Source organism: Oryctolagus cuniculus, chromosome 12 (assembly GCF_964237555.1).
Source record: "Oryctolagus cuniculus chromosome 12, mOryCun1.1, whole genome shotgun sequence".
Taxonomy (NCBI): Eukaryota; Metazoa; Chordata; class Mammalia; order Lagomorpha; family Leporidae; genus Oryctolagus; species Oryctolagus cuniculus.
In genome coordinates, this window is record NC_091443.1 from 14,386,753 (window position 1) to 14,403,209 (window position 16,457).

The 16,457-nt window shown below is 38.4% G+C and overlaps 1 protein-coding gene and 1 long non-coding RNA gene across 15 annotated transcripts in view; one reads left to right on the plus strand and one right to left on the minus strand.

The window, feature by feature from the left end:
• Positions 1 to 16,457, plus strand: part of LOC103351270 (uncharacterized) — a 235,567-nt gene that overhangs the window by 198,804 nt on the left and 20,306 nt on the right. For all 9 annotated transcript variants that reach the window (XR_011380615.1, XR_011380616.1, XR_011380617.1 and 6 more), the window contains one exon: positions 1 to 16,457. This exon is cut by the window's left edge; it is cut by the window's right edge. This is a non-coding gene — a long non-coding RNA (uncharacterized lncRNA).
• Positions 1 to 16,457, minus strand: part of UBE3A (ubiquitin protein ligase E3A) — a 103,620-nt gene that overhangs the window by 76,124 nt on the left and 11,039 nt on the right. For 2 of the 6 annotated variants that reach the window (XM_070053552.1, XM_070053547.1), the window contains exon 2: positions 12,915 to 12,950. The exons of the other annotated variants lie outside the window; for them this stretch is intronic. The gene's annotated coding sequence lies outside the window, so the exon portion shown is untranslated. The remainder of the gene's footprint in view (positions 1 to 12,914; positions 12,951 to 16,457) is intronic. 6 annotated transcript variants of the gene reach the window in all.

Below are 16,457 nucleotides of genomic sequence, written 5' to 3' on the forward strand. Positions count from 1 at the left end.
AGAATTAATCAGCACTATTGACCAAACAAACCTAACAGATATCTACAAAACTTACCATGCTACAGCTGTGGAATATATATTCTCCTCAGCAGTGCACAGAACCTTCTCTAGGATTAACCACATGTTGGATCAAAAAGCAAGTGTCAGCAAATTCAAAAAACTCAAAATATATCATGCATCTTCTCAGACCATGATGGAATGAAGCTAGAAATCAGCAACTCAGGAATCTCTAGAACATATGCAAACACATGGAGACTAAACAACATGCTCCTGAATGAACACTGGGTCACTGAAGAAATCAAAAGAGAAATCAATCGGGGCTGTCGCTGTGGCAGGAAAATCCGCCACCTGCAGTGCCAACATCCCATATGGGCGCTGGTTCAAGTCCCAGGTGTTCTACTTCTGATCCAGCTCTCTGCTATGGCCTGTGAAAGCAGTATAAGATGGCCCAAGTCCCTGGGTCCCTGTACCCACATGGACAACTCGGAAGAAACTCCTGGCTCCTGGATTTGGATGGGCATAGCTCCAGTCGTTGCGGCCAATTGGGGAGTGAACCAGCGGACAGATGACCTCTCTTTTTTTTTCTTTCTCTCTCTTTGCTTCTCCTCCTCTCTGTGTGTAATAATTTCAAATAAATAAATCTTTAAAAAAAAAGAAATCAAAAAATTGCTGGAAACAAATGAAGATGACAATTCAACATATCAACACTTGTGGGGTTGGGGGCAGCATTGTGGCACAGTGGGCAGGGCTGCCACCTGAAGTGCCAGCATCCCATATGGGCGCCGGTTCGAGTCCTGGCTACTCCACTTCTGATCTGGCTCTGTGCTACAGCTTAGGAAAGCAATGGAGTTGGCTCAAGTCCTTGGGCCATTGACTCGTGGGAGACCCAGAAGAGGCTCTTGGCTTTAGAACGGCGCAGCTCCATCCATTGTGGCCAGTTGGGAAGTGAACCAGCGGATGCAGGACCCCCCCCCCCCTCTCTTTCAAATAAATAAATCTTATTAAAAAAAAAAAAATCCAATGAATACTTTAAAAAAAAAAAAACCTATGGGATACAGTAAAAATAGTGTTAAGAGGAAAGTTTATAGCAATTGGTGCCTACATCAAGAAACTGGAACGGGACCAAATAAATGAACTATCAATGAATCTCAAGTATCTAGAAAAACATCAGCAAACCCAACCAAAAACTAGGAGAAAAGAAATAATTAAAATTAGAGAAGAAATCAATGAAGCTGAAATAACAATTTGACGTTCTTGTTTATGGCGTCAGTAATCTCCCTAGGCTCTAGTCATGAGTTGCCAAGGCTATGGAAGCCTTTTGAGTTTGCCAGCTTCGATGTTATTCAGACAGGGTCATAGTCTGGTTTTTTGAAAAAATACACACAACTGACACACAATTGCCCAACTAATCAAAAAAAGGAAAGACCCAAATTAATAAAATTAGAAATGAAAAAGGAAATGTAACAACAGACAACACAGAAATTAAAAGAATCATCAGAAATTACTACAAAAACTGTATTCCAACAAACTGGGAAACCTGTAAGAAATGAACAGATTCCTGAACACATACAACCTACCTAAATTAAGCCATGAAAACACAGAAAACCTAAACAGAACCATAACAAAGACAGAAACATCTGCCCAACAAAGAAAAGCACAGCACCAGATGGATTCATCGCTGAATTCTACCAGACATTTAATGAATAACAAATTCCAATTCTTCTCAAGCTATTCAAAAAAACTGAAAGGGAGGGAATCCTCCCAAATTCTTTCTATGAAGCCAGCATCACCTTAATTCCTAAACCTGAAAAAGATGCAACAAAGAAAAAGAATTACAGACCAATTTCCCTGACAAATATAGATGCAAAACTCAACAAAATTCTAGCCAATCGAATCCAACAGAACTTCAGAAAGATCATCCACCCAGAACAAGTGTGATTTATCCCTGCTATGTAGATAATGTTCAATATTCTCAAATCAATGTGCTACACCACATTAACAAACTATTGAACAAAAACTATATGCTTTTCTCAATAGATGCTGAGAAAGCATAATAAAATACAACATGAAAACTCTAAGCAAATTGGGTATAGAAGGAACACTCCTCAACACAATCAATGCAATTTATAACAAATCCACGGTCAGAATCATACTGAATGGGGAAAAGTTGGAAGCATTCCCGCTGACATCTAGAACCAAACAAGGATGCCCTCACTCACCACAACTATTTTTTTTTTTTTAATTATTTGACAGGTAGAATTATAGACTGAGAGAGACAGAGAAAAAGGTCATCCTTCCATTGGTTCACTCTCCAAATGGCCGCCACAGCCAGCACTGCACCAATTCGAAGCCAGGAGCCAGCTGCTTCATCCTGGTCTCCTATGCGGGTGCAGGTGCCCAAGGACCTGAGCCGTCCTCCACTGCCCTCCCGGGCCACAGCAGAGAGCTGGACTGGAAGAGGAGAAACTGGGACTAAAACCCGGTGCCCATATGGGATGCCAGTGCCACAAGCAGAGGATTAACCAAGTGAGCAATGGCGCCGGCCCTTCACCATCGCTATTCAGTAGTCCTGGAAATTTTAGCCAGAGCTATTAGGTAAAAAAAAAAAAAAAAAAAAAATCAAAGGTAAACAAATTGGAAAGGAGGAAATCAAACTACCTTATTTCCAGATGACATAATTCTATATATAGGGGATCCAAAAGACTCCACCAAGAGACTATTGGAACTCATAGAAGAGTTTCGTAAAGTAGCCAGATATAAAAATCAACACACAAAATTCAACACAGTCTTTGTATACACAGGCAATGCCACAGCAGAGTAACAGCTTCTAAGATCAATACCATTCACAATAGCTACCCAAAAAACCAAATACCATGGAATAAATTTAAACAAGGATGTCAAGAGCTCTAAGATGAGAATTAAAATACATTAAAGAAGAAACAGAACATACCTTCTAGTATTTTTTTTTTGTTCTAGTACTATTGGTTGAACTCTGTAATTAACACACAATTATTCTTAGGTGTTTAAATTTAACTGAAAAGTGATCCCTGTTAAATATAAGAGTGGGAATAAGAGAGGGAAGAGATGTACAGTTTGGGACATGCTCAATCGGACTTGCCCCAAATGGTGGAGTTAGAAATGTGCCAGAGGATTCCAATAAAATCCCATCAAGGTTGCATGTACCAAAGCCATCTCACTAGTCCAAGTGATCAATTTCAGTTCACAATGGATCTTACTAATAGGTCTAAGATTCAAAGGGATCACACAAACAAGACTAGCGTCTGCTAATACTAACTGATAGAATCAAAAAGGGAGAGAACGATCCATCATAGGAAGCGGGATACACAGCAGACTCATAGAATGGCAGATGTCCTAAACAGCACTCTGGCCTCAGAATCAGCCCTTAAGGCATTCTTATCTGGCTGAAGAGCCCATAAGAGTATTTTAGGAATGGAAAGCCAAGACACTCTGGCAAAAAAAAAAAAAAAAACAAAAACAAACCACAAAAACACAAACACCTAAATGAAAGATCTCTGCGAGTGAGATCCCAGTGCAAAGAACAGGCCATCAAAGAAGGAGGTACCTTTCTCTGAAGGGAGGAGAGAACTTCCACTTTGACTATGACCCTGTCTGAATAACATCGAAGCTGGCAAACTCAAAAGGCTTCCATAGCCTTGGCAACTCATGACTAGAGCCTAGGGAGATTACTGACGCCATAAACAAGAACGTCAAATTGTTAAGTCAACAACAGGAGTCACTGTGTACTTACTTCTCATGTGGGATCTGTCCTTAGTGTGTTGTCCAATGTGAAGTAATGCTATAACTAGCACTTAAACAGTATTTTACACTTTGTGTTTCTGTGTGGGTGCGAACTGATGAAATCTTTACTTAATATATACTAAATCGATCTTCTGTATATAAAAAGAATTGAAAATGAATCTTGATGTGAATGGAATGGGAGAGGGAGTGGAAGATGGGAGGGGTGCGGGTGGGAGGGAAGTTATGGGGGGGAAGCCATTGTAATTCATAAACTGTACTTTGGAAATTTATATTCACTAAATAAAAGTTTAAAAAATTTCAAAAGTAATATATTATTTTTTAAGCCATTGCTGTTCTAAAAAAAAAAAGAAAAGAAAAGAAATAGAAGATACCAAAAACATGGAAAACTCTTCCATGTTCATGGATTGGAAGAATCAATATCAGAAAATGTCCATTTTCCCAAAAGCAATTTACAGATTCAATGCGAGATGAATCAAAATCTGAGACATTCACTCAGATACAGAAAGAATGATGCTGAATGACTTTCAAGAGCCCTTGTCTTGACTGCTGAGGAACAGTTTTTCTTTTTGTTTTTTTTTTTTTTTTCTCTCCCCTCCCCTACCAAAAAAAAAAAAAAAAAAAAGAATCAGGATCCATGACCTAATAAAAGATCCTGAGACAGAGTTCCAAATATGAATATGTTATACAGATTTTAAAAAAAGAGGCCGGTGCCACGGCTCACTAGGCTAATCCTCTGCCTTGCGGCGCCGGCACACCGGGTTCTAGTCCCAGTCGGGGCGCCGGATTCTGTCCCGGTTGCCCCTCTTCCAGGCCAGCTCTCTGCTATGGCCAGGGAGTGCAGTGGAAAATGGCCCAAGTGCTTGGGCCCTGCACCCCATGGGAGACCAGGATAAGTACCTGGCTCCAGCCATCGGATCAGCGTGGTGCGCCGGCTGCAGCGCACCAGCCACGGCGGTCATTGGAGGGTGAACCAACGGCAAAGGAAGACCTTTTTTCTGTCTCTCTCTCTCTCTCACTGTCCACTCTGCCTGTCAAAAAATAAAAATAAAAAAATAAATAATAAATAAAAAAGATGATTTTCGCAAGTAACACAAATGCCTACTTAACAAATGTTTATTTCAGAAAATAATGTGTTAGAATAATCAAAATCTTGTTTCTAATAGAAAAATAATGTTCTTTTCTCCCAGTCTGCTCTATCATTAGTGCATAACACAATAAACATAATAAAAATATACCTCCTTCAAATATCTCTGACAGCAATTATATACACTAAATATAAGTATATTCTATGACTTAAAATTTCCATCCCTCAGTATACATCAAACAGAACGAGTACATATGTTCACAAGAAAACATTCACTGGAATGTTTAGAATGGCAATGTTCTTTAATAGCCACAAAAAATGACTAAAATATCCATCAACATAACTGTGGTATATTACTAAAACAGAGTACTAACATTAACACACATAAACAATCAATTACTACAGTCAACAATGTGGGTGCAATCTCACAAATATGCTAAATAAAAAATGCCAGACACAATCACATATGACCCCTCAATCATGATGGGGTTAAACCAAATAAATCCATTATAACTGGAAAATATAAGTCTACAACACATTTAATAGATTGAACCTACCAAACATTACAGCTTAGCAACAAAGGATAGTAGAACCCCTCGTCTATGAAGGAGATATTCTAAGACACACCCCCAATAAAGTGTACAGAGAGTACTGAAACCTACTTACAAGTAAATTGTTTTTTCCTAGCTATACATACCTATAACAAAGCTTAGTTAATAAATTAGGCACAGTAAGAAATTATCAACAACAGTAAAACAATAATTCTAACACTATATTGTTGTTACATAAATGTGGTCTCTGAGTATTTTGTTTTAATGCATTCACCCTTCACATGATGATTTGAGAGGATACTTAAAGGAAGCACTTCAAAGCTTCTCATTTATTCAGATTGCCAGTATCCTTACTCTTGCACTTTGGGTCCATTATTAAGTAAAACAAGGGCAACCTGAATTTAAAAGCACTGCCATAAATGTGAGTCCTTATGGTAACCTAGAGAGTTACTGATTAATGATGAGGTAGACTACACAGAATGGGTACTCTGAACAGAGTTATGATTCATCTCCCAGTCAGATGGAGGACAGCAGGAAATTTGATCATTTTGCTCAGAATAGCAATTTTTTTTTGACAGGCAGTTAGTGACAGAGAGAGAGACAGACAGACAGAGAGGTCTTCCTTCTGTTGGTTCACTCCAAAATGGCCCCTACGGCCGGCATACCGCGCCAAAAGCCAGGAGCCAGGTGATTCCTCCTGATCTCCCATGTGGGTGCAGGGCCCAAGGACTTGGGCCATCCTCCACTGCCTTCCCAGGCCACAGCGGAGAGTTGGACTGGAAGAGGAACAACCGGGACAGAACCCAGGGTGTCGGCGCCGCAGGCAGAGGATTAGCCAAGTAAGCCACAGCGCAGGCCTCAGAATAGCAATTTTTAAATTAAAAAATTATTTGTCTTTCTAGCTCTCTACTTAATATTTCAGATTGTGGTTGATCACGGGTAATTTAAGGAAAATGAAATCATAGTTAAGGAAAGACTACTGTAGACTAGATTATCAGTCATTCACTCTCATGTCTGTATGCCTGACAAGGAACTGAATCCTGTTGCTGCTGCTGCTGCTGCTGCTGCTGCTGCTGAATCACATACACTGCTAACCCAGGAGAAGATAAAAATTCAAAGTACAGTTTCTATCCTGTATATATGGCTTTTGTACCACTGTAAAGTCAAAAACATTCTAAGTCAAACTACAATGAATGTGACAGAGTCTAGTCACAAACAGTATAAAGCCAGGAAAAATTACGCTATTAAAGTCAAGATATCACACTTGAGGGCAATTCAGAGGAGCTGCTACTCTTTTTCTGAAGACTGGCTAAACAAGTGTTCAGCGTAAAAATTCAACAAATACCACATTATAATCAAAAAGGATTCAAAGAGAAAAATCCAGACAGAATACTAGAAAAGCACACAAGTAGAACAGAAAGTGCAAAAAATGATTCAAGCAAACATACCAGTTGCTTCCTGTGAAAAGCAAGAATTTTCAAATACTAGATTAACAGTACATCAATGGGATCCATGAAAGGAGAAAAGAAAAAGGGGGGTGGGGCACCAGGAACCAAACCCTAAGTATGTTCTACAGGCACTTCCCAACCTGCAGTCAATGGAGGAGAATCAGAAGCCAGCAGTCTCACTAAGGTGAGAATCAAGAGATCAGAGTTCTGGAGCTGAAGACAGAGTGCCAAAGAGGATGAAAACTATGTGGAGAAAAGAATCCAGAAATCCATCCTTGGGAGGCCTTTGCTGCATACTAACTGTTCACAAGTAAGGCGATAAACTCGGTGAAACTGGAGAAAAGAGGAGCTAAGGAATTAAATACTCCCAGTGCTTAAAAGAACTGGGAGATTCCTAAATTCTCTCCAAACAGAGTGAAGAGAACACATTCAAACTGAGAGGATTAATAAGGGTCACACTTTAGAACTTAGTATCCTTAAAATAAAGCCTTCTCTAGATACACTGTAATGAAGCCTGGAACAGATCAAACTAATCAACAAGTTATTTACCTGGATGCCAAAACATCGCTCAACACTGTCAAAGAAAACAAAATCCAGTCATTCCAAAACAAAATATTACAATGCTCACCATCCCATAAAAAATTACTAACAATGCAAGTCAAAAGGAAAATAAGTCATACAACATAAACAGAAAAGTAATGAACAGAATCACAGGAAAAAAGGAAATGGTAGGGAGAAGAGGTGGTTAAAATACATAGAATAATGGGTTTTGATTTTCCAAATTTGATAAAAACTATAAATGTACAGATCTAAAAGCAGTCAGTCAACCAACCAACCAACCATCTCAAAACTCTCAACTGAATGATCACAAAGAAAAATAGTGATAAAGAAAAAATCTTAAGTCAAAGAAAAAAACTAAGTCTGAGGGGAGAAAAAAATATAATCACAATCTTATCACAAACAAAGAAAAATATACCAACCTACAATTATATATTATCAAATGAAAATATATTCCACAAAATGAAGAAAAATCACTGTACATGCATCAGAATACTACCTCAGAAAGACTGACCATCTCAAATGTGGACAAAGATGTAAAGCAGTTGGCGTTCTCACAAATTGTTCACAGGAATATAAATTAAAACCAATTTAGTGGAAAGACTTGGCATTTAATTATAAAATGAGTCTGTAAAAAATACCTACACTCTACGCTGTTCACCTAAAAGAAAGCAAAACCAATATATGGCCACAAAGAGATTTTCACACAAACTTTCACTGTAGCTTTATTCCTAACAGCTAGGAACTGAAAACAGTTTAGAACAGAAAACAGGCCAAGTGTCCTTTAATAGAATTAAAGTTAAAAATCAACTGAAACCTGCAAAAACAGGGATGAATCTCAAAAACATCATTCAAGGTAAAAACAACATTGTATAAATCATAAGTAATGAAAGATACTCTTTACATGAAGTTCTGGAGCAGGCTAAACTATGATGAAAACAGAAAAATGGTGGTGGGGGGGTGAGGAGGAACAATAAGGAAGGCAGGGGTGTGGGTTCTATACTTGTTAGGACTTTGTTGCAAAAGTGTATGACTTTATCAAAACTCATGGAATAGTAATGCAGCAGGCTAATTATTATTTTCCAAGATGGCCATCCTAACAACACCCATCCCACATGCTCTTCTTAACAACGCAATAGTGGCATTCTTGCATCAAGAGGTGGAGCCTATGACACTTCTTGAAGCTAAATGGTGTTTTTGACCCTTTTGACCAAAAAGTACAGAAGTATATGTTCTGTGACTTTTGAGGCAAAATCATAAAAATGCCATGCTTTTATGCCTTGCTCTTTAAAAGATCCTCACTCTCGGAATCCAGTCATCATGCTGCAAAGGCAGCCATGTAGCACAGAAGCCAAGGAGTCATATGCAGAAGCTACATTTAACTATTCTAGAACACAGCTCTTAGATCACAGCTCCAGCTAAATTCCTGACGATCTGTATCAATCTCTAGATGTGTGAATGAGCAAGTCTTCAGATGATTCTACCTTCCAGGCATCAAGTCAGCCCAGCTGACATGCTAAATTAAAGCCAAGATATCAACTCTGCCATTCCCAGCTCAAATTAAGAGATTCATAAGCAAAATAAATTATGTTTAAGGCACTACATTTGGGATGATTCGTTATACAGCATTAAACACTGGAATAGTATACTACATTCTAATTAATAATACTAAATTACTAAGTTTGTGTTAATATAAACGCTGAAGTTAATGGTGTGTCATATAAACATCTGCAACTTACAATGAGTATCAAAAAATAAGACAAATTAAGAAATACAGTAGGTGGTCAGATTAACAGATATGAGACAAGCAAACAAAATGTTATGGTATTACATTTTACAATTATTTTAACTATTTTAAAGTCTGTAAACTTGAAAATTTTCATGCTAAAATGTTGATGTGTAAAATGAAAATATTTCCATATAAATAGTCAGAATTTTTTATGCCTAATATAACTACACTTTAGAAATACTCAAGAAGGGGAACAGCACTGTGGCATAGCGGATAAGGCCACCGCCTGCAGTGCCAGCATTCCATATGGGCGCCAGTTCAAGTCCCAGCTGCTACACTTCTAATCAAGCTCTCTGCTATGCCCTGAGAAAGCAGCAGAAGATGGCCCAAGTCCTTGGGACCCTATGCCCACATGGGAGACCTGTTAGAAGCTCCAGGCTCCTGGCTTTGGATCAGCCCAGCTCCAGCCACTGCGGCCATTTGAGGAATGAATCAGCATAGAGGACCTCTATGTCTCTCTGAAATAAACTTAAAAAAAAAAAAAAAAAAAAAAAAAAAGAAGAAGAAGAAGAAGAGGAAGAAGAAGAAGAAATACTAAAGACATAAGGTTGTCATTTGGGACACCCACATTCCATATCAGAGTGCCTGGCTTGAGTTCCCACTGTTCTGCTTCTAATCAGCTTCCTGTGAATGTGCACCCTAGGAATCATAGATGATAGCTCAAGTACTTAGGTCCCTGCCACCAATATGGGAGATCCAGATGGAGTTCTGGGATCCTGACTGTTGCAGGCACTTGGGGAGTGAACCAGCAGGTGGAAGATCTGCTTGTCTCACTCTTCCTTTCAGACAAAAATGAAAATAAATTTTAAAAAAAGATTTAAAAAGAACTAAAGAAAGTTCTTTAAGTAGAAGAATTTGAAGTATCAGTAGAAGGAAACTTGGATCTATAAGCAGGAATCTACAAAAAAGGGGGAAAATTAAAATGGTAAATATGAAGGTAAATAGAAAAATGTTACTGCTAGTTTTTATCATTACTTCTAAAACAATTAAAAGGCATTGTGGTGCAACTGCAGCGCATTAGGATGCTGTCTTGGATGTTGGTTTCCTATTTTGGAGCACCCCAGGAGGCAGATAATGGCTCAACCATTCAGATTTCTGTCACTTGGGAGACCCAGATGGAGCTCCTGCCTCCTGGCTTAGGCCTGGCCCAGCCCTAGCTATCGTGAACATATGGGGAGTGAACCATAGGTGGAAATTCACTTCCTTTCTTCCCAACTCTGCCCTCAATTAAAAACAAACTTCAAAGAAACTTATAAAATCTACTGTATAATTTGTAACATATGGAAATACAAAATAAGACCAAAATAGCAAAAAAAAAAGGAAGGAGAGGAAGGGAAGAGATATATACTAATGTTCTTACATTATAAACTAAGATGAACTATATTTTGAAGATAAATTGAGATCAAAGTGCATAGTGTAAATCCTACTGTGACTACTAGAGAAAAATTACAGAAGAATAAGTTAACAGAGAAAAAACAAAGTTCAAAAATCTGCTCAATTAATCCAAAAGAAAGCAAAAAAGAATTTACAAAGGAAGAACTGGTAAGGTTAGTGGGAAATAGTCTTAAACATAACCATATTGGCAATTACAATAAATATAAATGGTCTAAACATTCAAGTTAAAAAGCAGAGATTATAGAAGTAAATGGAAAAACAAGATAAACTACATTATCTAAACAGAAACAATAAGAAAGAAGGAGGGGCCACCTGCAGCACCTGCATCCCACATGGGTGAAATGGTCATTTTCTCATTCAAGTATTGTTTATAGCCATTGTCTATATTGCTACTAAACTACAGTGTTTTTGTTTTTACTTGTTAAACTTATTTGGCAAAGCATCAAACCCTTTTTACTGTAATATAAATTTAAAATATCTCAAAAGCTGAAAAAAAAAAGAAAAGGAGAGGGATGAAGGACAGCAGAGTTAGAGGGAAGGAGGAAGGGTATATCATTATATTCTTAGAACTTTATCTAGGAACTATACTGAATTCATTAAAGGAAAAACTCTTAAAACAAGTTATACCTTTTGACCAAGCTTTTAAATCAAAACACGTGCATATAAATTAAACCTCAATAATTTGAACAAAATGTTTTACAACTAAACAAAAAAATCAGCTATTTAAAAAAATCAGAGATTTCAACACTCCTCCCTAATAAAATAAGCAGTGGGTGCTCAAACAGTATTTTTCACTTTGTGTTTCTATGTGGGTGCAAACTGTTGAAATCTTTACTTAATGTATACTAAACTGATCTTCTGTATATATAGAAAATTGAAAATGAATCTTGATATGAATGGAAGGGGAGAGAGCGAGAAAGGGGAGGGTCGTGGGCGGGAGGGAAGTCATGGGGGGGGGGGGAGCCAATGTAATCCATAAGCTGTACTTTGGAAATCTATATTCATTAAATAAAAGTTAAAAAAAAAATAAGCAGTGGTGGCCATTTAGTGGTCAAGATACCACTTGGCACACACATATCCTGTCCCCTAGATTTCAGCTTCCTGCTAATACACAAGATATAAGGCAAAAGATAATGGTTCAAGTACTTGGGTCCCTGCACCCAATGTGGGGAATCCAAACTGAATTCCAGCTCTTGGCTTTGGCCTGGACCAGCCCTAGCTGTTACAGGTATTTACAGAACGAACTGGGGATGGGAAGATCTCTTGTCTGTCTCTCTTCCTTTCAAATAAAACAAAAAAAGCAATAGAATTTTTTAAAATAAATAAGCAGCCAGTAAAGAATACACAGATCTGACAAAGGATTTACACTCTGAAAAGAAAAACACATAAAATATTTGAGCACTTACAAAAGAAGCAAACTTCTTAATAATATTAGTCATTAGGAAAATGTAAATTAAAACTATAAAGACACTTAATACTCACTAGGATGACAAATTACTTTCGTAACCCCAGAAAATAAATTTTATTGATTACCTGGAAAAACTGGGGAGTTTTATTTATACACTGCTGGTAGTGATATAAAATGGTGCAGCCACTGTAGAAAATACAGCAGTTCCTCAAAAATTAAACAATTACCATGCAACCCAACTATTCTGCACCTAAATGTATAACCAAAAGAAGCCAAAGTAGGTATTTCTACACCAAAGTTCATAGTATTATTATTCATACAGCCAAAAATGCAAACAATTCAAATGTAAATCAATAAATGGATAAAACAAAATGTGTTATACACATACATTTTGAAGCATTATTCAACCTAAAAAAAACAAATTCTGTTCCATGCTACAACACTGATGAACTTTAATGATACTCTGCTAATGAAATAAGCCAAATACAAAATATCATGGTTCCTATTGTATGAAAGTACCTAGAAGTTAAATTCACAGGATCAGAAAGTAGAATGGTGATTATCAGGGACTACAGAGGAAGCAATGGGTGGTTACTGTTTAATGAATACATTCAGTTTGGAAACAGTTGTACAATAATGCAAATGTACTTTATGTCTCTGAACTGCCTCTGAAATGGTTAAAATGGTAAACTTTATATTATAGATATAACATTTTTAAAAACGCAATGGAGCTATCACCACAATCATCAGAACATTTACAATCAAAACTGGAGAGTATCAAACACTGAAAAGGATTTGAAGGAACTATATAACTCTCACACATACTGGTGGGAATAAAAAATGGCAATAACCTTTTGGAAAATAGTTCAGCAGTTCCTTATACATTTAAGCATAAACTTACCAAGTGACCCAGTAATTCGAAATTAAGATGTTTACCCTAGAAAAATGAAAACATATGTTCACACAAAGACATGCATACTTTTATTCTTAACAGCCTAAATATGAAAACAATCTAAAGGTTCACCAAAAAATGAATAAACTGTTGTACAGTCACAATGTATTAAAAAACAAATTAGTGATTAATATAAAATGGATAAACGTCAAAAACTAAATGAAAAGATGCCAAAGATATATTGTGCAATTCAATGGATATATAGTTCTAGAACAAGAAAGCTCCCTGATAATGGCCTGGGAAAGGCAGAAGAAGATAGCCCCAAATGTTTGGACCCCTGCTACCCATGTGGGAGACCAGATGAAGCTCCTGGATCTTAGCTTCAGCTTGGCTCAACCCTGGTCATTGCAACCATCTAGGGATTAAACCAGTGGATGGAAGCTCACTTGCTCTCTGTCCCCCCTCCCTCTCTACTTCTGATTTAAAATAAATAAATACCTGAGGGAAAAAAAAAAAGGCAAGAAATCAACAAAAATGAACAATTACATAAGGCTATCTGTAAACATCCAAATATTCTTAAAAGATTTTTTAGCAAGCAAAGCCACTGCCTGCAATGCTGGCATCCTGGATGGGTATTGGTTTATGTCCTGGCTGCTCTACTTCCAATCCAGCTCCTTGATAATACGCCTGGGAAATTAGCAGAAGACAGTCCAAGTACTTGGGCTCCTGCACTCACATAGCAGCAGAGTTAGATGAAGCTCCTGGCTCCTGACTTCAGTCTCGCTCAGCCCTTGCCGATGTGGCCATTTAGGGAGTCAATCAGCAGATGGAAGATCTCTAACTTTCAAATCAATCAATCAGTTTTTTTTTTTTTTTTTTAAGATTTATTTATCTGTTTGAAAGTCAGAGTTACACAGAGAGAGGAGGAGAGGCAGAGAGGTCTTCCATCCACTGGTTCACTCCCCAGATGGCCCCAACAGCCAGAGTTGCACTGATCTGAAGCCAGGAACTTCTTCTGGGGCTCCCACGTGGATGCAAGGGCCCAAGGACTTGGGCCATCTTCTACTGCTTTCCCATGTCATAGCTGAGAGCTGGATAGAAAGTGGAGGAGTTGGGACTTGAACTGGTACCCATATGGGATGTCAGCACTGCAGGTGGCAGCTTTACCCGCTATGCCACAGCACCGGCCCCTCAGTCTTTAAAAAAAGAAAAGGAAAAAAAAAAGACTGATAGAACACACACCAGATTCATGGTTTTCCAGCTCAGATTTACTTCAGGACAAATGTCCATTACAACCTAATTTCTAACATTTTAAAACATTTTCCTTCCTTTCTTTTCTGCCACATTTATTTGGTAAAACTGTCTGCAGTTATGTGGCATGTAATGTAACACATAAATTTAATGCAATAATTTAAAAATATATATTGAACTCCATTCTCAGTTGCTCTGATCAAAACCACTGTGTCAACTTTCACTTCTCTTTTACTTCACATTTCCACATAATCTACTACCAAATTTAAGGGCTTTATTTTCAATATATATCCAGAATTCAACCACTTCTTACCATTCTCACCATCATCACTCCATCCAACCCACAGTCACCTTACTTGTTTTACTACTAACTTGTCTCCTGATTCTCTGCCCTTTTCCCCTTACAGTCTATATTCAGTATCAAAATCAGAATGATGTTGCCAAAACATAAGTCATACCCTTTTACTTCTTTGCTCAAAAACTTCCAGTGGTTTCCTACATCACACAAAGGTAAAAATCAAACTCCTTATAACGATCAGATGATATGTGCCCTCTTGATTCTTTATTTACCATCATTTACTTTTCTAAAACCACCCTGGCCATTTCATTTTATTTCATGTACATTATATACTTCTGCATTTCAAGGTTCCCAGATTTAATACACTCTCTACCTACATACAATGTTCTTCCCCATATATCCACAGGGCTAGCTCTCTCATCTCCTTTAGTTCTTTTCTCAAGTTAACATTCCAGTGAAGTTTTCTCTGGCCATGCTGAATAAAATTTCCCCTCATCCATTCCACCTCCAAATACTTTGCATGGCACTTTCCTCATTTGTTTTTCCCCCTTAGGACTGTATTTTATGTATCTTATTTTTGGTCTCTTTTACTTCTAGCATACAAGTAAGTGCCATGAAGGCAGGAATTTGGATAGGTAGATTTCTATTGTTAAGAGAAAAAAAGGCCGGCGCCATGGCTCAGTAGGCTAATCCTCAGCCTGCAGCACCAGCACACCGGGTTCTAGTCCCAGTTGGGGCGCCAGATTCTGTCCTGGTTGCCCCTCTTCCAGGCCAGCTCTCTGCTGTGGCCCAGGAGTGCAGTGGAGGATGGCCCAAGTCCTTGGGCCCTGCACCCTCATGGGAGACCAGGAGAAGCACCTAGCTCCTGGCTTTGGATCAGTGCGGTGCGCCGGCAGCAGCGCACCGGCCGTGGCGGCCATTGGAGGGTGAACCAACGGTAAAGGAAGACCTTTCTCTCTCTCACTGTCCACTCTGTCAAAAAAAAAAAAAAAAAAAAAAAAGAGAAAAAAAAGGTATACAAAATACAAGTTAACGATACAAAAATCTGAAAGCATTGAGTAATATGAAATGAAACTGAAAAAGCAATTCCATTTACAGTAACATCAAAAAGAGTAAAATTGTTGGGAATAAATTTAACAATAGAAGTACAAGACCTAGACACTGAAAAGTACAAAGCATGAAAGAAAGTAAAAGAAGCCGGCGCCGTGGCTCAATAGGCTAATCCTCCACCTTGCGGCGCCGGCACACCGGGTTCTAGTCCCGGTTGGGGTGCCGGATTCTGTCCCGGTTGCCCCTCTTCCAGGCCAGCTCTCTGCTATGGCCAGGGAGTGCAGTGGAGGATGGCCCAGGTGCTTGGGCCCTGCACCCCATGGGAGACCAGGAAAAGCACCTGGATCCTGGCTCCTGCCATCGGATCAGCGCGGTGCGCCGGCTGCAGCGGTGGCCATTGGAGGGTGATCCAACGGCAAAGGAAGACCTTTCTCTCTCTGTCTCTCTCTCTCACTGTCCACTCTGCCTGTCAAAAAATAAAAAAAAAAAAAAAAAAAGAAAGAAAGAAAGTAAAAGAGACTTAAATAAATGGAAAGACATCCCATGCTCAAAGCAAAACACACATACTAAGGCAGCAATCTTCCCCAAAAAGATCCATAGACTGAACACAAACCGTGTCAAAATCCTAGCCTGCATTTGTGTAAATTAACTCTAAAATGTATGTGAAAACTCAGGGAAGGCAGATAGCCAAAAACAATCAAAAAAATAGCAAGAAAGCTTGAATAAACACACTTCCTGGTTTCTAAATTTACCAAAAAGCTATTGTGGTTAAGATTGTGTTACTGGTGTTACGAACATAAACACAAATCAATAAACTTATATGATTTCCAACAAGGGTACCAAGACCATACAATGAAGAAAGAAAACCCTTCAACAAATGGTACTGGGATAACTGAACAGCCACACATCAAAGAATAAACTGGATACCTACCTCACACATAGCAAAAATTAAA